General features: G+C 43.3%; 1 long non-coding RNA gene across 1 annotated transcript; it reads left to right on the top strand.

The window, feature by feature from the left end:
* Positions 1 to 1,470: 1,470 nt before the first annotated feature.
* LOC143442226 (uncharacterized) lies at positions 1,471 to 27,034 on the top strand. The gene is made up of 3 exons (XR_013110236.1): positions 1,471 to 1,600; positions 24,499 to 24,566; positions 26,266 to 27,034. It is a non-coding gene; the product is annotated as an uncharacterized LOC143442226 (long non-coding RNA).
* The last annotated feature ends 550 nt before the right edge of the window (positions 27,035 to 27,584 follow it).

The raw sequence follows: 27,584 nt of genomic DNA, 5'->3' as shown, positions 1-27,584 counted from the left end.
GATTTTGTAACTGTAGTGAGTTCCAGGATAGCCAGAACTACATAGTGAGACTCTGTCAAAAAAAAAAAAAAAAGAAAAGAAACAACAAAAAACCAAACAAAAACAAAGAAAAGACCATACAGCAAATCTCTGGAGACATTGCTATTATTTCAACCCGTAGCATCATTTTTTCGAGGACAATGAAAAACAAGGAATGCTAAAAATGACTTGTGCATTATAGCCATACATGTTTTTGGCAATGGTTGTCCTTAATCTAAATCAGAGTCACATGGTGATGCCCGATAGGAGTGGCTGTTTGAAAACTTATATAACTTATGATATCTACTTCACACATCTGCAGAGCCTAGAGATTAATATAAGCAAGTTGGTGGGGGAACTTTAGTCCTTACTAGGGCCAGTTGACATGTCAAGTGCCAGGAAAGTAAATCTACCCCTTTACCACACAGTTGGCTATTTTTGGTATTTAGTTTCAAATACTTTTTAAAAGTTTTGAGTGAGCGTCTCTAAAAACATATTGTCAAATCTGATACACGCAGGGCTCCCCTGCTAATTTGGGTGCTCACACCATGTGACTTCTGATATTCTCATCACAATGTGGGCATCTCTTTTCTCTGTCTATAAGACACTACACTCATGTTCCTGCTACTTTACTTAGCCCAAGGCCAGGGTTGTAGGTCAAGTGTGTCATGTAGAAGCTGAACCAACTCCAGTTAGGTGATTAAAGGTTAGACAAGACCTTGCTGGTCGAGCCTCAGTATCTTCATTTGTAAACATAATATGCACCACTATGGGAAGTGAGGAGTACATGAAAGACGGTCACATAAAGTATAACCTATAGAAGCTGCTCATGTTTGGTAGCCATCTTTGGCTTTTCATCAGTCTTACCTTATACTGAAAACTGGGTTGTGCTGCATCCCTTTCTCATCTAAATTTCAGGTGTCCTTTATAGCTTCCTGCTAAATGGACGATTTTTGGCATCACCAGGTGACTTCCCATATATATGTACCTGGAGCATTGCAAAGTTCTGTTGCTAGATCACTGTAGGAATTTCTTCCATTCTTCTCCTGAGTCTAATCCATGGTACCTTGAACTAGGCACTAGAGGGAGGGGTTACCAAAGACCAAACACTCCAATGAGACCACTGATTCAAAAGGTTGGATAACAAGGAAGAAACAGGTGGAGATAGTGTTTTCAGTCACCCAGGAAACGAGTGAAGAGAGTGGCTAGTCAAACAGAGCCTTATTTCCACTCTTGGGAAAGTAATATGACCTGCCATTTTCAGGAGGAAAGAAAATTTGGCTGACTAAAAAGTGTCTCCCAAATTTATTGGACCCCAAACTCTGAAACCGATAGCTATCATATAACAAGGGGGAAGATGTGATTAAATGTTGGCTCCTAAGTTGGGAGCATTATCTTAGATTACCCAGATGTACCCAAACACAATCGCATTGTTCTCATCAGATGGAGGCAGAGGGACACTCACCCCAGACAGAAGAGAAAACGACATGTGGCTAGCAGCCTGTGTTAGAGGAAGCAGGAAGCACATTGGGAGGGAAGACAATAGCAGCTGATGGTACAGCAGTAAAGATGAAGGAAAACCGTGAGTAAGAGATGCTGGAAAGGGGCCTGGAATTGGGTCTCCTGTGACCTCTGCAGCTGCCATGGCCTCCATTTGAGTCACTCACACTGGTTTGGGAGAGTTGGTCTCTATTGGAGAATAATGCAAATGTGTGGTATTAGAAACATCTGGGTTTGTAGTCGTTTGTCGTGGCATAAACGGGAAACTAAGATACACAGTGCCAGCAAGGATGGAAACAGACAATGTAACTAAGGATGAGGTGCATGACTCTTATAGACACAGGAAACCATCAAGCGTTGGCCCCTGCACTTCTACAGCACTTCTCTCCCTGAGCAAATACTTCTCCTCTTAGAGTTAGACTTTCTTCATCTGGAAACAAGGCTAATAAATGTTTGCTATATAGATAGATGCTCAATAAAAGGCAGTAGTCACTACATGACTATTGAAAAAGAAAAATAAATTATGGTGACTAGGCAGTGGGAACAAGCTCTAGCCAGGCTTTCGCCAACCCCTGGTACTGACTGCTGCTGGGGCTGACTGATGCTGTTCAGTAGGGATCCCTGCTACTCACATCATACAAGAGTTAAAAGATAGACACATGAGGACTCAAACAATAAGATGGCTGCTGCGCAAACATGAGGACATCTTCCCTAGGACCCTCACAAAAAGGTAGGAACAACATCTATCTCTAACTTCATCATTGAGGATTGAGGGGGTAAGGAGGGCTGTGTGGAGACAAGCAGACTCCTAGACTTCACATCCCAGTCTTTGAGCTCTAGGTTCAGTGAGACACACTATCTTCAAAAGTTAGTTCAAGAACAACCAAGGAAGGTTCTGAAATGTACACTGACACAAACACATACATGTACAAGCGCACATACTCACATGAACGATGTGTGGGCCACGCATACAAACATATAGATGATTTAATTTTGTTTTATTCTCAAGAGAACTGGGAATCTGTTCGGATGGCATCTGATTTAGTACAAAATCTAGTGATTTTAAGTTTTAAGACCAAAAATATGCTCTGCAGAGACCACAGACCCCGCATAAAAACGGGCCTTTAATAGCAAGATTGCTCTGCTCTTTAGGGGGTGAGGTGACCTTTCCACACACTTTCCCCTCCCTAATTCAGCTCTCTGATCTATGAAATGGAGTTGCCACCTTCCTTAAGGGTGCTTTCTGGCCACACTGAATTAGCATATGTAAAGGTCTTGGCATGGGGAATTGGTAGTCCGGTAACTGGTAACTAGCAGTGAATAATGCTGCCTTGGTTACTCACCTCTTAATTCACTTGAGTGACATTTCACCTCCCATGTTTTCGAACCATTTAAGTTCCGTAGACAGAGCTTTGGCTACTGAAACAACAGAATTTAGTGGCTAATAGAAAGTGGTGGTTTACCTAAGTTCTACCAGCTCCAGTATGGGGTTTGTGCTGCAAGCAATGAACCACAGCTTCCTGTCTTACTAGGATACAAAATGGTGTTTAACCATACTGAGCTGGTATGCAGATTATGCAAAGTGCAGATGTCTTAATGTGGCTCAGAGTAAAGAAGGGGTCAGTACTCAATGAAGTAAAATCACATGTTCACACTCCTTAAAAAAACAAAAAACAAAACAAAACAAAACAACCCCCCCCCCCCAAACAGAATATAAAGCATGCAGGTCTGAGGCAGGGGGCATCACTAAACTGTTCGCCAGCATGAAGCTGAGGAAGTCTTGCCTGCTCCGGGTGCTTACTCTATGAGCCCCGCAGATCAGGGCTCCTGCTGTTAGTGTTGCATTTTCTCCGTAAACAAGACCCCTCTGTCCAGAAACCTGCGGGTGTGAGAAGAGAAAAATCATTCAGCTCAGAGGTGACCTTTCCAGTGAGGCTGTTTACCGAAGCCAGCAACCTGGGATGGAAGAGCGTGGGCTCCCCTTCTGAGCGCACAGAGTGGGAATTCCCTCCAGAGCCCTGACCATGCCCCGCTGCCTCCTGGGGTTTCTGTTGGGCTGAAACTACCCCGTAGAAGGCAGCTAGAGAAGGGGAAACTTGGGCGTTCTGAAAGAACTTTTCCCCACTTCTTTCTGAAAACTGAACAACTCTCAGACTAGTTTTTCTAAATCGGAACCCGAGCCAAATGCTTTCTGGCTGGGCGAGCACACAAGGAACACGCGGGGCATTCTGACTTTGGGATGCTGTGATCCAGGGCTGCAGAACCGGAGCTGAGCAGGTTCTCAGGCTGCCTGGGACAGCTGGAATGCAGCTTTGTTTCCCCTGAATTTATTGGCTGACTCCTCCTTCTCTACCGGCTCAGCCTTGATTTATGGTTGTGCAGGCTCGGTGGCTTTGCTCCAACGTTATTTCTTTCTTCAGAAATAAACAAGGATTTTTACAGCTTCATAACCGCCCCTAAGTTTGTTTGTTCTTCCCTCTGCGCAGCATGGGCCATGTTTGTTCCCTGGGAAAGTCGCTTCTCTAATTATTTTCACATTTCAACAGCTTTTGTTTCTTCTTCTTTCTTGGAGATTTATAAAAATGCTGATAGTACATTTGCTTTGGGTTAAATGATACCTTAAACATTTTCCCTGGCACGCGCTGGGAGCCTGGTGACTTAGGGGGCCCTGTTGTCTTAGCTTATAGGGCAATGTGCAGAAGAAAATCTGAAAATCCTGAAATTCATTTGTCTTCAGGGAGGCTATTCCGGACGTGTTCTCTCACTCAGTGGCTGCTTACTCTCCCAAGCATACACTATCCTCTTCCATGCTCTGGGCATCCCTCCCCCCCCCCCCAACCCTTGACTCTAGCTGCTCTATGCCCTTCTCCAGCTGGCAAACATCTGCTTAACCTCCAAGGCCCAGTTCATACACAAGCATCTTTCTGAGGCCTTCCCAAACTCCACTCACTGCATGTCAAACTCCCCGTCCTCGTTCTGTTAGGATCCTGCTTACATCTTCCCAGTGTTCTTTTTGACACACATTCTAGCCTCCAACATCATACCTGTCCTATAAGATCTCTGAAGGTAGGATCTGAAGTTGTTGCCTTCTACCTCGCAGAGTCTGGCCTATGGGAAGGGCTGGGTGGGGTTGGACATGGGAGACATTATTGAAGTGATTTTTAAGGGAAACCCATCCTGGGAATTACTGGAGGTGGTGAAGGTCAAAATGGCCGCCTTCATGGCTTGGAAGACCATGGACAGAGATTTGACACGTGTGTAGGAGAGACCGAGACTGACCTGAATAGGGCAGGAGCTTCAAATGTGGTCAGTTTGAAGTCTCTTTTCAGAACAGGAGAATCTTGGGTATTTCCTATCTTCAGGTGCCTTGTGTTTCATGGAACCACTGCTATCACATGCCTCTGTCATATTGGACCTACTTGGTCCAATGCCTGGATTTGGCATGCTTCTTAGACTATGCAGAACTGAATGGATGTTCATTTTAGGGTGTGCCTGCTCCACCTTCCGTATTTCCCTCACCTGGATTCTGTTGCATCTGAGGAAGTTTCAGTATGCCTTGGAGATAATCCCACTTTTGCCTGCTGGCACGTTTTGTTTAGAAATAGGATAGCAAAGAGGGTGTGGAGCAGTGTTCCTTCTCTTAAGACGCCGATGAGATAGGAATGATTTTAGAACTCAAGAGTTCTAGACGCAAAACCTGTTCTTTCATTCTACTCTCTTCCCCATGAACCTAATGCATACCATGGGTCATGGATGCCCTAAAGATCCAAAGGTAGCTTCAGTGACGTTGTTTCTGTAAGAATTCTAGTCTCAGTGTGGGAGGTAGGTGTGAAAGAAAACTAAAAGGCAGGCCTAAGGAAGGTCTGAATCCCAGTGTGGTCCAGGGCCATTCTCTGTTTCAGCTCTTTGCTTGTACAATAGGGTTCATCCCCCTGGTTCTGCTTGCAGTACAGGGTTGTGAGTGCCTATTCCACAATTCAATGTTTGGGTTGTTAGTATAAACTTATTGTGGTATCAAGAACTTCGTATATGATCAATACATATCAGGTTAATGAATGACAATAGATGAATGGTTTCTGCTCTTAGCCTGATTGGGGAATGACAAGAACATCTTCTGTGCTTTACCTATGTCACACCGTGTTTGTTCATGTGGCCACTGCTGTCTTAGTTAAGGTTTTTACTGCTATGATGAAACACTATAAACAAAGGCAACTTGGGGAAGAAAGGGTTTATTTCACTTCTACTTCTAGGAAACCGTTCATCATCAAAGGCAGTCAGGGTAGAAAGTCAAATGGAGCAACAACATGGAGACAGGCGCTGATACAGAGGCCATGGAGGGGTCCTTCTTACTGGCTTGCTGTTCATGGCTTGCTCTGCCTGCTTTCTTATAGCACCTTGGGCCACCAGCCCAGAAGTGGCACCACTCACAGTGTGCTAAGCACTTTCCCAATGCCCTATAGGCATGCCTACAGCCTGATCTTACAGAAACATCTCAACCTAATTCTCTCCTCTCAGATGACTTTAGCTTGAGTCAGTTGACATAAAACTAGTCAGCACTACAGCTAACAAGACAAAGATAGTACACAGACCCCACAGTAAGGCTGGTTTTATGAACCAAGGCCTGAGAGTGGAGTTGTGGGGTGCTTTTCCTCTCCGTGGGAGGGAGAGAAGTTACTATCCAAGGATGCCGGTAGTGCTTTCAGGAGGAGGGAAGCTCAAGCAGTCTTCATGTAGAAGTGGACCATAGACTCCTAAGTCCTCCCTCCAGGCTTCATGGGAGACTACCAAGGATGGCTTCCTAGAGTTCTGGAGTCTGTGTTCCAAGTTTCTATCTCAGCGTCTTCTTCCTGTGTGTGGCAGAGATAGCCTTAGGGTCATCCTTCTGGAGTTAAGATCCTTTTTTGGATTCTTGGTAGGTGCAAAGACTCTTTGTGTCAGACTCTATCTGTATTTCTAGATCAGTTACCCTCTTGTTCTCCATCTGGGTCTTGGTGTGTCTCCAATCACCTATCTTTTTCTTGCTCTCTAGATCTTTTCTTCTTGTATACTCATATTCTTACTGTAGTCCTGAAGACTCCCTCCTTACCTTTCTTACCTTCTCTTCTTTCCCCTTCTTAACAAATGAAACAGCTTAGACTGTCTGAGCCTAGAAAAAAAAAAATAGAAGCTTCACAACGCTTAGATCCTTTGAAGACAAGGACCTCCGTGTGTCTCCTGGCAGTGTGTCTGGCATCTAGCATGGTGACTACATTTGGAAGGACCCTGAGTATTGTCACACAAACACAAGTCATTAAGTATCACTTGCTTGGGGAGGCAGTATCTCTTGTTTGGGTCTGGGGTTTAGGGTAATGTTCAAGAGAAAAGGGGGAGAAGATAGAGATACCTTAAGAGTCTCAGACTGTCTTATCTGGCTTCCTGTGTAGGAAGTGGGATGGAAATCCTCAGTAGAATCTCCTCTCAGGAGTAGTCTGTTCAAAAATGTTATCCTGGATTTTATCTTTCAGAAGCACCTGACCTTGGGACCAGAAAGCCCTAAAGAAACCTGATGCTGTAGAGCATGTGATATAAAATCTCTGTTCTCAAAGAGTAAAATGTTACCTTATACAGGTCTGAATTGCAATAGAGGACCCTGATGCCATTCTGTTCTGACAGTCACATAAGCCACAGATCTGCCATACACTGAGCAATGTCTCTCTCTGAGAAGAAGGGGGCAGGCTATCGATGACTTAAGGGCTCTGCTGGCTTAGATCAGTGAAATTCAGTAAGAAGTAAGCTAGGGATTTGAGAACAATTCCATGTCAGGAGATTTGCTCTCTCAGTTAGAACAGGAAACTGTGCTGTGGGTGATTTCTCAATGCTGGTGGTATGAATGTCTGGGCAGTATGCATATATATATATATATATATATATATATATATATATATATATATATATGCATATTCTCATTCTATTCTATTTTCAGAGCTATTCTCAGAGCTGCCTGGCCCAGGCAAGACAGGGTTTCCACTCTCAGTGTGGTCATAGGCACCTGGGAATAGAGAGCAGAAATCCAGGTCCTGATAGTATCTACATGGGAAATACTAAATACTTCACGGGGTTTTCAGGAACAATAAGTCTCTTACCTATTTCATGTTTATATTTCCCCTTTCTGGTGGTTTCTAAGTCTCAACACACATTGTATACATCTGCGTTCCACCAATGAGATCAGTCAGTATGTAACTCACATTCACAGTCACACACCCAAATACCCAGCTACCGGCATTTTTATGTGTCACACACCAGCATGAACCTAGAAATTCTGTGTGCCTCCTGCACACACATTCCCATTCCCAGCCATGTACTCGAGTCATTTTATCTTTCCTATATACTCTGCATTTGGCAATCTGCAGTGTGGGAGGGAGAACGACTGGCCTCCAAAGATACCCTAGTCCTAATCCTTGGGACCTGTCAGCAAAGGGAATTAAAATGACAGCTAGAGTTAAAATTATTGTTGCTGACCTGGCTTGTCTAGGTGTGACAGCATATTCAGAGTTTTTAAAAGATGTAAGGTACAGACAAAAATCAGCATTAGAGTGATATGACATAGCAACTGCTACCAGCAGATGAAGGAAGAGGCTGTTGGTTATAGGCTATGGGTAGCTTAGAGTTGGAAAGGTAAGCAAATAATTTTTTCCCAAGAGCCTCCTACGTGCCTTAATTTTAGCCCAGTGAACCCCTGTTAAACATATACCCACATAACCACAAGATGGTAAATTTGTGTCACTTTAAACCTTGGAGTAATGGTAATTTGTTATTGCAGCATCGGAATCTGTACCCACACAAGACAGATATACTTTTGTCTTGTGGAGCCTATAATATAACAGGCAGATAGATACATATCCAGGGTGCCAGGGCACAGAGTAAGAAAGTGGCTATCAGATAAGCCCAGGATGTCATGCCAACACACTGGAAAAAACCCAGCCTACACATAGATGTGGAGAAACAGTTTCCTCACAGAACTCCACAGGCCCAGGGCCAGCTCTCACAGATTCTGCATATGCCAGATACCCATAGGAATACCTGTTAGAGGGAGGGAGAGAAGGAACACCGAAAGAAAGGCTCTCACCAAGATCTGCCTGTTAGATAAGCGGGGTTGAGATGGGTAAATAGAAAATGGGGTAGAGTGTTCCAGGCCGAAGCAGCAGCTGGGGCAAGGACCTGAGGGCTATTTCGAGAACTAAACAAAGTTGACTTTGGCTGGGACACATTGCCCCATGGGGGGTATAGGGAAGGAGGCCCAGATCATGAGGGCCTTGTCGGCTATAATTAGACATTTGGCCTCTATTCTATGTGCCATTGGCTTCCCAACCCCCTCCTCCCTCCCTTGTTTCTTTCTCTCTTCTCCTGGGTTATACTTTAACATCTTCTAAGTGGGAAGGTATTTGCTTGCCATTGATGATAATATATGGCTCCTGTCCCAGCCCACACCTCAGTCACTTCCCTCTTTTACCACCGATTTAAGATCTAAATCAGCAGTTTTCATTTGGGGTAAGGTGAACAATAAATGTTTCATTTGTAATTACAAACATCTGGTTGAGTTTATATTCTTACTTACTGATAGTGTCTCACATTTGTGATCCTGCAAGTGTTTTTGAAGCGGCCGGATATACCAAGTACCGTTGACAGTTATCTCTTACAGTCAAGCCTACTTGTACAATTGTTATCAATTAAGTCATAACTATTGTGTTGCTAAATTTCCATGCCAGCCCAGGTTACCCCCAGGCCTCTGTACTCACCTGTACCCAGACAGATGTCCTTCGGGGGTGTAATAGCAATGAGCAGCACTTTCCCCTCAACTTTGAGAGGATCTCAGCAAGCAGCAGGAGGAAATGTAGGAATGTAAAGCAAAGGAGCATGGGAATTGATTCTTCAGCTTCTCTTTGCAGGGTTACAGGGCACCCTGCCTGCTCTAACAGGGCAACCTCTGATCCGTTGTGTCATAAGAAGACACAAACTATAGCTGGGGAGGCCTCTGGACTTCTATCTACAGACTGTCTGCTGGATACTGTGAAACCTCATGTTCAAATCCAATGACACTGATGGTGTGATTGTAGTATTTCCTTAGAAATAATCTTGTGGGCTTCAGTTTGATTTAAAAAAAAAAAAAAACAGCTTTAGGAAAGAACAATATATACAATTGAATAGAGCCAGGTGTTTGGCGCCTGAGACCTTCAATAAAGGGCTTGCCAGTTTTCTGTGAGATGAAAGCAATGAACCCTGTAGTGTACAGCTTGAGCCACAGAACCTGGCAGTGAAACCAGAGTTATATGTGTTGTCTCACATGCCACTAAACTTACCAGGAAGAAAAACTAAACAAATCTCCATGGATCATAAAGGTTTTGGCCTAGGACAATTACTTGGGGGTGGGGGTGGGGTGGACAGTAATCAGTGGCCTAAAATAGAGTTTCAGAAGTGTGAAGATTGAGTCACCCTTGCTGCCAATAATTAAATAGAAGATTGTTTGTCCATTGAAATATTAACTCCAGCCAAAGAGGAGTTTATTTTACTGTGGTCTTTATGGGAATTTGGGGTGAAGCAAGTACATGATTCATTATCCATCCGGAGCCCTGGGTCACTCAAAGGAGTGCCTGAAAACTACTAGGTGACTATGATGCCAAGACCAGGGAACAACTTCTTACTGGGAAGACTCTGATGGAGAATATTGATTTGTTTTCGAGGTCTTAATAATTCAGACAAGTCTAAAAATCAGGGAGCCAGGCCACTGGGCTCTCTTGTGATACAGCCACTGATTTGCAAGTTTAATTAAATTTGTTTTTTTAAGACAGACTGAATTTGTGATTCTCCTGCCTTAGCCTCCTAAGCAGCTGGGATTAAAAGTACTCTCCATTTGAGGGGTTTGGAAGTTAAGTGTCTGGTTATGGTGTGGGTAGAAAGACAGTGCTGTGTCCTGCAGTTTGATAAAAGGCAGTCCCCATCTCTCTGGACCATTGCAGAAGCAGCCATCTTCTGGTACAGGTACTCCTCAGGCCAGGATCTCAACCTGTTCCAGCCAGTTTCAGCCATTATTTTCAGCCAAAGTGCTTCCCACCCACCATGTCCTATTGACCCTCATGGCATCTAGATCCTAAAAACATCCAGACAGGGACCTCTGGAGGCTATGGAGTAGGAACATCTGACTCTTTTCCTTCCCTCATGTTTTTCAAAGTTCAAAAGCGTTGGTGCAACTCACAACTGAATTTGAAAGCCCCCAAAGAACCAAAGCAAACCAACTTTACTACAACTACAAAAAAGCTTATTGTAGCAAATTATGGGGAAAACTTCATCTGAGGCACCCCAAGGCAATTTTCTACCCTCTGTCTGATTTCCAAATCCCCAGAGGCACTCATGTTGATTGCATCCCCAGAATGCAGCCTCATGTGTGGACTGAGTGGGCTGTTCTTGTTCCAAATGTCTGTGGTTGTGGGTAAATATATCCTATATCCTAGCAACTCCACAGCACCTTAGTCAGGGGTAGGGGCTTTTGCATTCTGTTAATAGAACAGGTTTCAGATGGGGCCTGGAGCCAAGTTGTCTTGGTAAAAACAGTAATTCATTTCCTTTTGGTCATCTTTGGCAACCCCTTGTAAGTTGGAGTCATCTTCAATTCAGGCTTCCAGGGTCTTCTAGAAAAATTTTCTCTCTTTCTTGGAAACATAGAACCAATGTTACTGACTTTTTCCACTTTCACCAAGGGCCCGGGTGCTCTTTGGGGTTCTGAAAATGGAGGTACGTCAGATGTTCCTTCATCCCTGAGAAATGCCTTACTGCAGCAGCCAGTCTATAGTTACTCCAGCCTACATTGATGCCCTTGTACTTGCCCTTCCATGCCTGGAAGCCTTTGGTTATCTTGCTTCTCCTCCACCCTCAGCCATGGTTGTCCATGCCTCTGGGATAATCTGTACTTTGGACATCTGTTTCAGAGTTTCACTAAGTATAGAGTCATCTGATATTCTGCTTATCACTTCTTCCAAGTGCACTCCTCCAGTCTGGAATGGCTTCTGGCATGCAATAAGCATGCTATCACTACTGGTGGGTTAATTCAAGAGAAAAGTATAGCATCCCATAGTCTAGTTGCCTCAGTTTAAGTGTTTCTGGCTAAGGGATCCGAGCTAAGCCATTTTACCTCATAAGACTCACTTTTTAAAAAAAAACTTATAAAATGGAAATAAGCTCGATTTCATAGTATTATGAGAATGATCAAATTCTTACTAAGTTCATGTTAAAAATTACTGCCAGTTAAAAGGGTTCCATCAATAAAGCTACTAGAATAGCTGTCTCTAACAGACGTCTACTGAGAAAACACTATGTTGCAGACATTGTGAACAGGAAGACAGCTTTCAGTGAGCTCCTTGTATGGTTGGGAAAACTCACTGTCTAAGCTGTGATAGAACATAGTTTGTTTCATAGATCCTTTACATATGTCTCCATCTCCTATGAGCTTTGATTCCCTAGAGGGAGAAACTATCTTGATAACTCATTTTTTTGGTATAGTAAATGATTAGTGAATGCCTATTTGATCAAAGAACAACAAGGTTGTTAGCCAAGTCTCCCTTTGGGCTTAGAAATGTATTTGTAAAAGAAACAGACTGACCTTCTACTAGTAAGTTCCTCAGAGACAGGATATTTAGTCCTTGTATCAGTTGGTACACAATCCAATCAAAAGGCACATTCATACACATCGGAAAGTTTCAAATCAAGTCAGTTACAACATATGCCATGATGTTGGCGGGAGGAGTCTACGATGAGAGGACGGTGATGTGTAGAAGAAGGTCTGAAGTGTGAATAGTAATTGACAAGAACAAAGGGAAGCATGGTGAAGTATCAACACAGGAGCTCCAAAATCTAGGAAAATCACAACAACAGTAAAACAGCTATCGTTGTGACTGGACATGACATAAATATAAAAGCATCCCAGTGCATTGTTAAGCACCACCTGAAGTCTACACAGAGTCTGCTTCCTAAATGGATATAAGAATGTGTAGAGGAGTGAAAGGATGGTGGCTACACAGATGGGTGAATGGGTGAGTGGGTGGGTGGGTGGACAGATGACTGGATGTGTGGGCAGATATGTGGGTAGATGGATGGAGGGATGACAGAATGTTTCTCAAGAATATCCATTTTGAATAAATACAGAGGATGTGAAGAAGAGCCATGGGTAAAGATGAGCTCCTGGTCTGTATTCAAACCAAGGTTGATTGGTATTAATTATGATGTGTTAACAAAAGCAGCACATTTATTATTGAACAATAAGAAGATGAGACAAAGGATTTTTTAGATAAAACAGTCCATCTAAAGATAGCTATGGTTAGAATGTCATTATAAGTCTTTTGGTTTTCTTGTGTCCTTCTATCTCCTATATATCTTTCTGAGATCCTTTCACACCCAGTCACTCATCTCTCTATTCAAAGCTTCTTTTCTGAAAGAAAACAGGCTCCTGGGGCACTAAGACCTTGTAAGTTAATTTTCTGACCAATTTACTATAAAAATTCCATTTAGCTTCCTTTTGTCATAATATCTATATAATATCTCTGCTTATGAAAGATGCCAAGTAGTGGTTCAGCCAATTCTCTACTTTTTTGGCCATTATTAAAATGTTTCAGTGAACACTGTGTTCTCTTTTTGGCACAAAGCTTCAGGCAAGAAATTACTTTTCTCTCAAGTTTATGCTGCTCTTGATTGATTGAGAAAATGTTGATGTGGGGATATATTTCATCCCAGGCATAACTCACTGAAAGCAACGTCCCTTTGTCACCACAGTGTCCTTTCTGATCAGCCAGGCAGGGTGGACAGGCCTCCCCGTGGTGCAGGTGCACACAAGCAGCCATCAGCCATCATTGGCTGTACAAGTGACATGCTATGACAGTGCCAGCTCTTCTGGCATCTCCACTGTAATGGTGATTCAGAGCTGTCAACCAGCACAGCTGTGAGGAAGTGCCAAAGAAGAATTTATGGGGTGCAGCAGTGACTTTGTAACCCTCATCTGGAAAAGCAGATGCCTGTGAAATCAAACGAGTCAGTGTGGCAGGAGAGAGGAGGCACTTACCTACAATGAAATAGGAAACATCCTGCCACTTCCCCTAAGCATCAGACATTCAATGGCTCTAATTACTTACAGAAAAAAAAAAAAAAAAAACCCAAACATTTTAATTCAATGAAGAGGCAAAAGAGGTCTGTGGAAATTCTGATGGTCTGATGCAATAGATCCAAGCTGAACCCCAGCTACCCACTAGCAGTATAACCCAGGCAAGTTACTCTTTTTTGGCTTGGTTTTCCTTTATCTCTACAATCATCTTACATAGCTGATGTGTGAATGTTGAACAAATAAGTCAGTGAAAGTCACTCACTGGGGCCTCTTGTATAGGGAGGGTACACTAGAACATGATGGACCACCCCCATATGGTGGACCTTGAATTCTAGGGCAGGAGCATGGGACAACAGACTGTGAAATATCAATGAATGTGGTGTTGACTGTGATATGGTGGGATGCTGGAGACCAGTTCAGAGTTCACCACAATGGCCTAGCAGCTATAGCTGGAAGGAAGGAGACAGAATAAGGCTCAGGGCAAGCAGAAGAACACAGATTCAGGATATAATGGCCCTTTCCCAGCAAAGGTGAGCTAAGTAAGTGTCCATTCAAGTACATAGTTACTGAATATCATACTACCAGATTCTGGAAACTCAAGGACAAACATAAAAGGCAAGCATCTCTCCCCTCTTTGGCTCAGAATTGGGAGAACAAGATCAGACGGTAACAAAGAGTGGGGTGATGAGCAGAAACATGTGACACAAACCCAGGATGGAGAGGAAAGGCTTCCCAAAGGAGCCATCATCACAGCCAAGATCAAAGCAAGAAATAACAATTTCAAAAGCTAACATGAGTCTCGAATTGTAACCTCCCAATGGGCTGCTTGCCCATGACCACTCTGACAGATAACATCTGTGCCTCTGTATGAGTCTATGGAACTTTCCCCACTTGGATGAAACCCAGAACTCAGCAGAGATTCATTGATGAATTCAGTAGAACATTAGTGGTGTTCTTCTGCCCTTTAGGGAAATGGCTTCAAGTCTTCAGTGCATCAGAATCCCATAGCACGCTTGTGGAAGCTGGTTACTAGGCCTAAACCTCTGAGGGGCCCCAGGTGATATATTGAAAGGAACCTTTTAAAAAAGAAATTAAAGGCAGTTAGGTCAGCAAGGACTCATATTTCCTGACCCTTCCTCTTCCCCTTTGTGATTATTAGCCAAGTGCATGAGATTGTGAAGTCAAGCTCTCACCAATGGGGTGAGATGCTGTCACCTATGTCAAGGATAAAGAACAGAAGTCATGTTGTCCAATGTGTGCTCTAGTCCTTTTACAAAAACAATTCCTCTGTTCTTCATTCTCTTTGTTCGTGTGTTCCTTTGTGCGACACTTAGATTATTTCTTGCTTGTTTCTAACAATGTTCATGCTATCTGCTGGTGAACCATACTTTAAGAAGCTCTGTCTTAGGGGAAGCACTTCAGTTTTTGGAGGTGATGTTCAGGGCATGAAGTTGTTTCTAAACTCTCTTCAGAGTTTGTGGATAGATAGAAAATCTCAGTCTATGCCTCTAGTGCACTTCTAGGAAGGATCCTCTGACCATTGTCCAAAATCATTGATTATACAACCGAATCATGCTACCAAACCCTGCCTTAGTGTTTATGTTTTACTATATAAACAAATTTAAATTTTTATTTTCTGAAGGGAAAATGAAAAGAATTTTTTTTTTTTGCCAAATCCTGTGGTCTGAATGTTTGTGCCCCACCCCTGATCAATATATTGACATTTTAATTCTGTATGTGATGATGTTAGAGGGTAGGGCTTTAGGAGGTGACCAGGTCATGGTAGAGGCTTCCTAAATAGGATATGTGCCATTATTAAAGAAACACTAGAGGAATAATCAGTCCTTCTTACTATGTGGACACAGTGGTAACATGTCCTCATAAGACATTGAATCTTGCCAGAGAGTTTTCCAGATCTGTGAGAAATAAGCATGTTTTTTATGAGCCACACAGTCTACCGTATACTGTTATTGCAGCCCAAATAGACTCAGACGCCTCATGAAATCACCAGCTACAAGCACACAGGATCCGTGTGTGTCTTCTTCAGTGGTTTTTCCTCAGGTCTGTTTTTTTCAGGCACGTGGATCCCAAAGTCCATACTGAACTTCAGCTGAGTCACATTTCATCACATCACATTAATGGCTCCTGGGCTGTGGTGGATGAAATGTATAGTCTTATAACCTGGAGTCAGAATTTCAGGTCAACACTTGATAGGGATTATTGAGCCTCTTTGTGCCTTCAAAGTACGATGGAGAGAGTGAGAGTCAAAATCTCTACAGTTGTTGAAATAATAGAAGGGACGATGTGCACCATTCCTCTGTGTGCACTATGCCTCCAGGGCACAGCTATCGGTGTTTGACAGCTTTTGCCTGGACCTTTGCAGTATCCTTCTAAGGGATCTCTCTGCCCCGAGGGCACCCTTCCAAGTCTTTCTTTCCAAATCTCCCCAGAAAACCAGTGTAAAGCAAGATTCTGATCATTCCCTTCTCCCTTACCAATAGAAAACTAACTTTACACTCATAAGAGCAAGGACAGACAGACAGACATTCCATGAGAGGGAATGGGCAAGAAGGTCTGGTAGGGACCTTGATGAGCTGGAGTTTAGCCAACTAACAACATTCAAATTTGGAACTCTGGAGAACTCTCTGTAGGCTCAATGAAACTTGTCTTGGGACAGAGTTTTTGGCTTTGACTGCCAGTAGACTTGGCCAGAATATGAAAGCTTAGTTTCTTACCTTGGTTGATGAGGTTCAGCCTTCTTGTTGCCCTGGTGACTTACAGTCTTATGACTGTCAAACTGCAGTTTTCCCACATCCTCATACTGGCCCTTGATGAAACCTGGCATGCCTGACTTTGTTCGTCTTTGCTGAAATCCTCCTCCTTCAGGCGACTCTTCCCCCAGCTCACCTTCCCTGCTCTCAGATAGGTTACCCAGATGGGCTATGTATGTGCTTGCTGCCCCAACACTATCTGTTACTCTCTTCATCATGATCAGTATCGGGTTGTAATCGTGGTTTTGTTTGTTGTTTTGTTTTGTTTCTCCACTCCCCCTGCTAAGATATATGTACTTAAGACCCTGAAAACAAAGAGTCAACAATCATTATGCCTAGAATAAATGGAGTTTTCTATCATTGTTAAACAAAAGAGTGAGAAGGCAGGTGACCCTGTAGTGATGGTGAGGAATTTAACCAGTGCATGGTATAAAATTGCTCCAATTATTTGTACTAAAAAATAGAACAGGACTGCTTCTTTAATTCTGCCTGCCTGCCTGCCTGCCTGCCTGACTGTCTGTCTCTGTTTGTCTCTATCTCTCTATAACAAGAAAGGTTAGACACAACAGAAACAAACATTGAGAAGTAGTGAAGTTACCTAATTAACTACTAGATTCTTTTTTCCTTCTTGATGATTCAAACTTCTGGGCTTGGCCTGGTGTGTTGGCAACACATCGTTAATACCAGCACTTGGGAAGCAAAGGCAGGAGGAATCTCTGAGTTCTAGACCAGCCTGGTCTATATTGTGAAACCTTGTCTCAAAAAAAAATTAAATTGCTTTTGGACTTTATATAAACACTGCCTCTCACTGTTGATCTGAATTCTCAACAGAAAGTCTGTTTAACCAGTGGAATAGTTACCCACAGTGACTGTCACTAGATGGCGGACTTCACTTTGATTGCTTATAGACAGGGGCTCTTCTTTGTTCCATTTGAGGTATGACCTCCCCCTGCACCCCACTCCCCCATCTAGGGAATCCAGCACCTTCCATGGATGGAATATCTACCTTAGTTTGTTTCAACTTAGAACAAAGTACCATAAACTTAAAAACAGTAGCAACTTGTCTCTCAAATTCAGGAAGATGGGAGGCCTAAGGTCAAGGTGCAGGACATTCAGTGCTTGTCAGTGGCCTATTTCTTCAAATATGAAGGCTTCGTACCATTTCCCCACTTAGGGGAGGGGTAAAGAAGTGGTCTGGCACCTTCTAAAATAAGAGCACTGCTATGGTTCAAGTCTTTGTGTTTCACTCATGTTGGAGCTTGGCCTCTGATGCAGGAATATTACCAGGTATAGCCTTTGGGAAGTCACTGGGTCAACAGGGCTCCTTCCTTGCAAAAGAATTCTGATCAGTGGGCACTTAACCCATTTTCGTCCTTTCTGCCATGTGAAGACTGAAGATGTAGTCGCCACCCTTTCAAGAGAATGAAGCAATGAAGCAAGGGAACATCTTAAAAGCCAAGATCAGTTTTCACCATACTCCTCACCAGCTTGATTGTGGACATTATAGCTTCCAGAATTCAGAAGAATACATTTTTATTACTTATTGATAGCCTGGTCTGAAATAAATTTTACAGTAGTATATATGGACACAGGCACTAATTCTGTCCATAAAGGCTCCACCCAATTACATCCCAGGGCCATCACTTTCTAATACTATAACACTATCACCTTGGCTTTTAAGATTTTAACATGTGACATTGGGGTGAGAAGCAGAGAATTTAGAATACATCAACGTCTCTGGGGATTTGAGTGTAGTGACTTTCTTCAAGCCTAAGTGGTACAGTTTTCAAGGCCCAGACTAGAAGAACAAGATCTACAAAGCTAAAGAAAGATCTACAGGCATGAATCCAGAGAGAAATAGTTTTCTGAGTTATGAAATGAAAGTACCCCTTTGACTATCCTCCATCCATCCCCAAGAAAGATGATCTCGTCAATGACTTAATGAAAGTCACTGCCTCGTCTATAAAGTGAAGAGGTCAAGCTACACGGAGGATTAGGTTCTCTGGCTTAAAAACTGCCCAGTTCCTGTGACAGCTCATTCTTCTCTTATTTCATCTACATTTCCCTTATCCTACAGGGGTCCTGGCCATCAGTGATTAGCTTTCCTGACAATGCCTGACCCAACACTCAAGGACCCCACAATATATTATTTAGCAAAAGCAATCATGAAAGGGTAACATAACATCTGGATCTTCTTGGAGAGACGTGCCTCCTATTCCGCCCCTCAAAGCAAAATTGATTGGCCTTGACCTGGGGCCACACCAGGAAGAAGGCACCCTTTGGGGATAAGGGCCTTTCAGTAGATGGTTGAAGGTAGTCACCACATGGTCCAGGAAGCCTGGGGAATAAGTGGTACTTGCCTCCATGCAAATCTCTCAGAAGAGTTAGGGTTATCTCAGGTCAACTGACAATGTGCATCTTGTTAGAAAAGGAACCTAGGGTTTAATAGCCATATAGAAAAAGCCCATGCAATTTTGTTCCCTATGTTAAAGCATAGTATCAGAGAAATGTGGGGAGAGGGTAATGGAAATGAAGGTGAGAGCCCAGGCAGCACAGATTTGTGCTTAAGAATGTTCATTGATTAGTGTTCTCACTATCAATCACAGGTATATGGAGTCTACGGGCTGACCTTCTCCTGTCTTGGCTCTCATCTCCCCAAGAGCATCTGCAAATTGAGATGGGATCCAGAAAGATGCAGTTAAATTTCAGGTCTACTCCTTGACTCCAACTTATTTGTCATTTCAAGAATGGGAACTCTTCCCAAGGCAGCTTATTTCACTGTTGGATGGCAAACACCCAACAGTGGTTTGGGGTTTGGGGTTATTTTGTTGTTGTTGTTGTTTAGTTGGTTGGTTTGTTTTTATGAATTGTGGCCTAAAATCTATCTCTTTGACTCAGTCTCAGAGTGTGATAGAATCAAGTCAATTTTTTGAAGATGTTTTCACATCCTACCAAGGTAACCTCCTCTTATATAGAACACATATTATTCTGTCATATCTTCCCTGTACTGTACGGTTTCCAGCTATCCCACTCCTGTGGCTGTCCCAACTCCCCTTGCAGAATCATAGTGCCCCACTGTCCTTCACACAGAGTGAGGACAAATCACGGTCCTTTGACTACAGAGAGCAGGGTGACCATCTGAACTTAAAGATGTCACTAGATAATGAAAGCTAGAACAGGAGCTCAGTTCTGCTGGTCCTGGTCACCTGGGGTTGACAGAGCAAATGCTGATTGACAAAACATGTAGAGACACACTCTAAAGCACAGAAAGGTTTTGCATGAAATTTACCATGTCCACAATTTCTTCAAGGAGCCCACAAACCACACTGGTGAATAAAGCAAGTTCATGTTCCATACAGAAATACTGACTTCCATATACCTTAGATGTATTTGGTGATTCAGCTGCTCCATGACAATGAAAACTTCAAACCCTAGGTAGTACAGTGTGAAAGACTTATGCCCACATGACTAAGTTGGGTATTTTTCCTAATTAACAAATATATATCTATTTCATTTTTTAAAAAGTACCTTCAGGAAATACATTCCTTTTCCTGCTTTTCCTTAACATAATATTTTAGAACAATTATCATTTATTTTTTCTTTCTTTTACTGACATTATGATTCCCCTTATCATAATGACATGTTGCTCACATAAAAATTGCATAGTATAGGAATGAGGAAAGACTATTCTTAACTTATTCCAGTGGTTTCAGCTGCTACCTGCAAGTAACATTTTCTCAATTTTGTACAAAATCTTTATTCTAAACGATTGGATTTATCTTTGTAATATAGCCTGTCTACTCTCATATGGAATTCTAAAGATGCCTAAAATCTATTACCTCCCTATTCCTTGAATGATCTATCATAACCAGAATTTCTATAGTCACTGTCCACCACAGTAATGTGAAGCATAACTCTGTGCTGAAAACATCTGTTTCATAAAATGAGAAAAGTAAAGGTATTAGAGCAATGGCTCAGTGAATAGAAAAGAGCAATTGTTACTTCTCCAGAGGACTGCAGTAAATACCGGCACAAGTAAAGAAGACAGGAAGCCCTTGTTTTTTAATATTGTGTCTATAAATCAATTTACCTACTATAGAAAATATCAAAAATTGGTCTACCAGCCTGGCAAGATGGCTCAGCCGAATTGTGATGTTATATGTCATATAAATGCAATTTGTCCTTGTCAAATGTATATCAATAAAGTTAGGAAAGATAAAAACAAAGGCTCAGCTTGCAAGTATATCCAGAATTCTAGAGTCTTTTCCTCTTCTTCTTCCTCTTCCTCTTCTTCTTCTTCCTCTTCCTCTTCCTCCTCCCCCTCCTCCTTCTCTTTCTCCTCCTCCTCCTCCTCTTCTTCTTCCTCCTCTTCTTCTTCCTTCTTCTTCTCTTCCTCCTCCTCCTCCTCTTCTTCCTCTTCTTCTTCTCCTCCTTCTCCTTCTCTTCCTCCTCCTCTTACTCTTCCTCCTCCTCCTCCTCTTCCTCCTCCTCCTCCTTCTTCTCCTCCTCCTTTTCTTCCTTCTCCTCCTCCTCCTCCTCTTCTTCTTCTTCCTTCTCCTCCTCCTCCTCTTCTTCTTCTTCCTTCTCCTCCTCTTCCTCTTCTTTTTCTTTTTCCTTCTCCTCATCCTCTTCTTCTCCTTCTCCTCCTCCTCTTCTTCTCCTTCTCCTCCTCCTCTTCTTCTCCTTCTCCTCCTCCTCCTCTTCTCCTTCTCCTCCTCCTCCCCTCCTCCTCCTCCTCCTCTTCTTCTCCTTCTTCTTCCTCCTCCTCCTTCTCCTCCTCCTCCCCTCCTCCTCCTCCTCCTCTTCTTCTCCTTCTTCTTCCTCCTCCTCCCTCTCCTCCTCCTCCTCCTCCTCCTTCCTAATCTTCTTTTGCAAAGTGCAAAGCTTTTGAGTGACATGCACAATCCCAGCATCACCACCTCAGTCACAGCCACCAGCATCATCTCCTGTTGCTGAGGTTGCAATAATCTTGAGCAGCTCCCCATCCTATCCTCACATCTATTTACTCTCAGCTCTACAGTCAGAGCCTGTAGAGAGAGCTTGATCAACCTGATGAAATCCTTACTGAATTTCTGTCACACATGAAACATCGTCCTTTCCACTGCCTTGAGTGCCCACAAGACCTGCCTCCAGCTCTTCTTAAGCCTCCCCTCTAGCTGTTTTTCCTCCCCAACCACTGCTCCAGTTCCTAGTACTCCTTCACTGCCTCTAACACTTCCACACACTCTTGCTTTGCAGTTGGTCCTTTCATCTGCTTCCCTTGGCTGTCCCTGGGACAGACTCTCCACATGTAACTGCGTGGCTTCCTTCTTCATTTCCCTTATGGGCTCTGCCCACTTAAAAACTATAGAATCAGAGACACTTCATCTGATCACTTCCTGTACAAATTACATCCTCATGTCTCCACTTCCTATGTGTGTGCACAAGTGTCTTAGTCACCATTCTACTGCTGTGAAGGAACATTATAACCAAGGTAGCCATTATAAGAGGAAACATTTAACTGGGGCTGGCTTACCATTTCAGAAGTTCAAGTCCATTATCAACATGGCAGGAAGCATGACAACATGTAGGCAGATGCTGGAACAGTAGTTGGAAATTACATCCTGTACTGTAAGGAGGCAAGGAGGGAGGGAGAAAAGGAATGAGGGAGGGAGGGAAGGGGGAGGCGAGAGAGAGAGAGAGAGAGAGAGAGAGAGAGAGAGAGAGAGAGAGAGAGAGAGTTCAAAACCTTGAAGTCCATCTCCAGTGACACACTTGTTCTAGTAAGGCCACACTTCCTATAACTTTTCAAATAATGCCACTCTCTGATAACTAAACTAAACTAAACTAAACTAAACTAAACTAAACTAAACTAAACTAAGCATACACATATATGAACCAATAAGGGCCATTCTTATTCAAGCCACCACTGTAAGTTTATGTGTACATGTATATGTAGGTACACTCATCTGCACAAGCATGTAAAGGACAGAGGTTGACATCCAGTGTCTTCCTCAATTATTCTGTATCTCATTTTCTGAGACAAGGTCTCTTACCAAACTTGGAACCTACTGATTTAATTGGAGTATTTAGCTAGCAAGATCCAGTGATCCTTCTGTCTCTGTCTCCTCAGTGCTGGGATCGAAGGAACATACCACCACCCCTGGCTTTTATCACATGAATTCTGGAGATCCAATCTCAAATCTTCATGCTTGAATGATAAGCATTCACCAGTTGAGCTATCTCTCTCTCTCTCTCTCTCTCTCTCTCTCTCTCTCTCTCTCTCTGTCTCTTTCTCTCTGTCTCCCTTTGCTGTGTATGTGTGTGCACGTACACACACACACACACACACACACACACACACACACACACACACACACACGTATGTGAGTGCAAATAGAAGCCATAGGACAGATTCTTGTATTGTTGCTCAGGGGATGTCTATCCTTTATAGGCTTTTTGTTCGTTTCTTGTTTGAACCAGGGTTTCTCACTAGTCTGAACCTCATCCAGTAGGCTATGCTGCCTGCCTCTGCCTCTCTAGTGCTGGTATTGTATATACCACTCTGGTATACATCATTATGCCTGGCTCTTTGTACATGGGTAATTGGGGCTGAACTCAGCTCTCCACGCTTACAGAACAAGCACTTAACTGAGTTTTCTCCCAGTCTTCATCTCCTCACTTGAAATGCTGTTTTCTTCATGATTTACCAACAACTGAGATGCATATTCACTTTTTATTTGTTTGCTATTCAACTCCAATAATCTAACAGCACAATTTGCTTCTTCCAATAGCTTGTAGGTGTTGTATAAATATTCAGTGAATGGATGAATGAGACATAAGTGGAAAGCAGAAGTTGAGAACTACATATTTTGTCACAGGTTCTGTGCTAAGTCTTAGGTACATACAACCTGTAATAGAGAAGTGCAGTGGCTAAAGGATGGAATGGACATTTTGTTTGAAGCCCTAGCTCCTGATGCTGTGCATATGACAGGCACTCTTTAAGGCATCCCAGGCCCCATTCTGGATGCCTGTGAAAGATCATCTTGTGGGTGTTGCTAGAGCAGGCTTTCTGTTTGCTTTGAGATGCTGAGTTGTATCTAGCATATGTCTCTGTGGCTGCCCAGCAGGCAAGGTGTACCCATCCAAACACACTTCATGTAAATGTGATCTGACCTGAGGCATCCTGGTTACTGTGGAAGACAAAGCAGACTGAAAGCATGTGAGAAGCCAGTTTTCCAAGGAGCTCAGAAATACACTGCTGGTAGAAACTGCTAGACACAAGGGCACAGGTGGGAGGTGGATGGGATCAGGCTGTGAAGAAGTGATGAAAGCTTGTAAAATCAAGGGTCTGTGATACCAGTCAAGAACAAAACAAATTTCAGCACAAATGTGCCCACATATTTAGATTTCAAAACTGCCTTTTTTATGAGGGAAGTTTGGGGGAAAATTTATAACATGTTGTTGAGGTCAGACAATCCTCTGAGATCTTCTAGATCCGTGTAACCTGTACCATGAGGAAAAGAAAGCCAACAATCTACTTAGACTGAGGTTATATGATGTCAAGAAGGAATGTGAGGGTCATATTTATTGATGCAAGTAAGACTTTTTAATTTTTCTCCAGTCAGTACAGAAGATAGGAGACGAGAGGAAGGATCAATGTGAGGACCACTGAAGAGCTTTAGAAATAGAATGCAGGGCATGCTACCCATGGGCATGCCTGCATCTGTCATCCCAGGGAATTCTGTTGCAGGCAGAGGGCTTTTTTCAGGTTCCCTCAGGGGAGACATTGGAGGAGTTGGGCCACTCTGTACTATGCTTGGGTCTATGTTGGAAACTGAGCCTAGAACCATTTGTGTGAGAAGCAAGCTCTACTCCCAAAGCCTTATCTCTAGGCCTCCTTTTAGTTTTTAATTTTGAAATAGGGTTTCAAAAAGTTATTCATGCTAGTTGAAATTCACTCTGTTCCTGAAGCAAGTCTGGAACTTGCAATCCACTTGCCTTGGTCTAAGTAACAGGACTTAGGTTAGCAAGGTTATTTGTCTGGTCTGGTCATTCTTGTTTTGAAACTGATTCCATGAAGCTTTCTATGTCAATCTTCTGCACCAGGTGGACAAAGCAATAGTCACGCCTACGAGGGGAAACTCTGCTCCTGCCCTTATTCTGCTTCTGTAGAGGTAGGTTTCCAGATAAAATATAAGATATATAATTAAACCTGAAGTTCAAATAAGAGTTGAAAAATCCCCAGAAGAAATGACATTATGCTGCCTCCCAGGAAGCTACAGAAACATGCTGTCCACACAACCCAACACTTCAGAACTGTTTCTGGCCCTGAATGGCAGGGGAGTTCTGGATCAAGATGATGGTTGACTCTAGCGTGTGACTGGGGTTAGAAATGGCTTCCTACTTAGTTGACCTGCACTGCCCAGCAGCCCAGATTTTAGCCAGGCAAAGAAGAAACAACTGCTGCTTTTTGACAAACCCAGTAACCCAGCTAAAAGCTGAACCTAACAGTGACATTCTCTAAATGTGATTAAAAATTAAAATTAGCAATTAAAAATTGCTGCTGCTTTCTACCTCATGGGTCACGCCCTTCTTTGCATACTGTCTTCTATTACCCTCCCCCAGGACTGCCCTTAGTTGGTCACCTGCCATTTAAGTAGTGAAACTCCACTGAGCAATACCTCTACTAGAAGCTTCCTTGAGCATCTCCTCCACCTGCATGAAGGGGGCAGGTGTCCTATAACAGACACACATTTGTTGCTTTCAAACTACACTGTTTAACTGTTCACCCACTTCTCACCTGCATGACAATCTCCTGGAGGACAAGTCTGTGTGCTCCTCATCTTCTCCAGCCTCACCTTTTCTAAGCCAGTAGTGCTGGAAGGGCAGTAGTACCAACGTTGGTAGAAACACACTCTCGGTCCCTGCCCAGAATCAATGATGGGAAAACCCTAGCAACTGGGTCAGGAAGCTCTACCCAGTCTTGTTGCAGCCTGGGAACTGCAGGCCTATAAGTCTCCCACCATCCGGCCTGGAGTGCTGGGATGGCTTTCAACACAGCTTTATTGGCTTATCCTAGCTGCCTTCCAACCAGCCCTTCACTCTGCTGCAGAATTATCTTTTTATATCATGCAAAAGCTCTGCTTAGAAGCCTCCAGTGGCTTTCTCTTGCACGTAGGATTCAGTTCAGCTCCTTGGGTATCCTATGAATTCCGTGATCTGGTACCCATAGCTACCCTCCATCCATTCTCAGCTTTCTGGATTGTTTTGGTTTCTTGGACCCTCATCACTCCTCCCTCAACTCAAGCCATGTACTGGGGCAAGAGGACAAGCTGACCTGAGTCACCTGCCCAATTCTTGAGGAAGAGTGGTCAGGGAGGAGAGACACATACACACAAATAATCTGGTAGTTTTAAAAAGCAAGGCAACTGAAATAGCAGTGGTGAGTTTCCCTTGGGGGGGCTTCCATCTGCAGTCATTTCTAACTTTGTTCCTAAAGGTCAAAGGTGTGGGTTTTTTGTTTTTAAACCTTCCTTCGGCTTCTAGGTTTCCCATCACCTTAAACCCGAGTCTCCCCTGTTGTCTTGGGATTATGTCTACCATATAGGGATGTTGGGAGGAACAGACAGTATTCAGAAACCTCCCATGATTGGCAGAGGACATGTTCCACGATTCTATAATGCCTAAAAGTACAGACAGCATGGAAGCCCGGGTGTGCAAGGGTTTTCCCACACATACACACCCATGATAAGGCTCAGCTTTCAAATTAGGCCCAGTGAAAGATTAACAATTACAGATAAAACAGAACAATTGTAACAGCAGGCTGCTGACAATGTAGTAAGTGTTTCTAAACCCTCTGTTTAATATTTTCAGATGGAGGTTGACTGACGGCAAGTTACTCAACTCACAGGGAAGCACCACAGTGTTTGAGCCGTGGCATCGGATGGGAAACATGCCATGTACAGGCTGGATGCCACAACACCATACTCACTAATCTCTGAGGCAGTTGGAAATCTTGATATTGTGAGAAGCAACGTGGAGCTAAGTACATCCTAATAACTCTGAAGCCTTAGGGGAAGACTCAGGGTTGGGCCAAAAGAGAAAGGAAAGTGCCCCTCCTGCTGAGAAATCTCCCCTTGGGGGTATCCAGCGAAAGTGAAAGTGGAACCCCTGCCAGTCAGATTTACCAGAAGGGCAGTGGGGCTTGCATAAGCCTTTCAGAAAAAGCAACAGCTGAGCAGGAACCCAGGCAGTTTCTGAGAAACTATGAGCTTCAGGCTAGAGTCTGGTAGCCCTTGTTTACAAACTCCAGGACCACCTGCACCCAGATGTGTTCACCACAGAGTGGGTCATGGTGCTCTGGGAACAGTATTCTGAAGCAAGGAAACTGGAGCAAAAGCCAGGGTCATTTCTCCAGGACCCAGGACTCCCAATAATTGAGAAAAAGAACATAGTTGTAGCTGTTGGAAGAAGATGGAAGACAGCTGGATCTGAGTGAGCGGGGCCTTCATTCAGTCATCATTCAAGAATAAATCTATGTATTTACTTACTCTATACAAACCTGCTATAATAAAAGTAATAATGGATGCTCACTGAGTATCAAGTACAAGTGGAGATACCATGCTAACTACTTTAGCATATTCACGGCAAATGCCCGAGGTTCCTCCCTTATTTGTACTCGCAGATTGGGAAACTGAGGCTCAGAGAGATAACCTAGTCACATCCCAGCTAATTCACAGAACTGGGACTTATCTGCTAATTGGTGCTGTGCTCATAGTCATTATGCCTAATGAGGCTCAAGTGTAATTGCCTGTGCTGAAGTCAGAGGTTGGCAAGGATAGCAGTGATCATTTATTAACCTCTGGATCTGCAGTGCCTGGGTCCCAGCCCAGCATGTGATAGCTGCTTGCTAAATATGAGCAACTCACGACCAGAAACAGAAGACTCAAGAAACTACAGACCCAGTCTAACTTCCTGGACCCAAACCACCAGGGAACAGAAAAAAAAAAATGTAGACGTAGAGGGCCTCAAAGGGTACCCTACACCTACCTAAAGATTACAGAGATGTTTTCAGTAAGGCAAAGTTGGCAGTAGGCATCCTGATGAGGGAATAATCTGTGGTCATATTGTCAGGAATGCTTAGAGTGTTCTAATTGACACACTTTGACACAGCAAAGAGACAGGGATGGAGT

The sequence above is a fragment of the Arvicanthis niloticus genome, chromosome 5 (assembly GCF_011762505.2).
Source record: "Arvicanthis niloticus isolate mArvNil1 chromosome 5, mArvNil1.pat.X, whole genome shotgun sequence".
In the NCBI taxonomy this organism is placed as follows: Eukaryota; Metazoa; Chordata; class Mammalia; order Rodentia; family Muridae; genus Arvicanthis; species Arvicanthis niloticus.
This window is presented reverse-complemented; position numbering and strand designations above follow the sequence as displayed.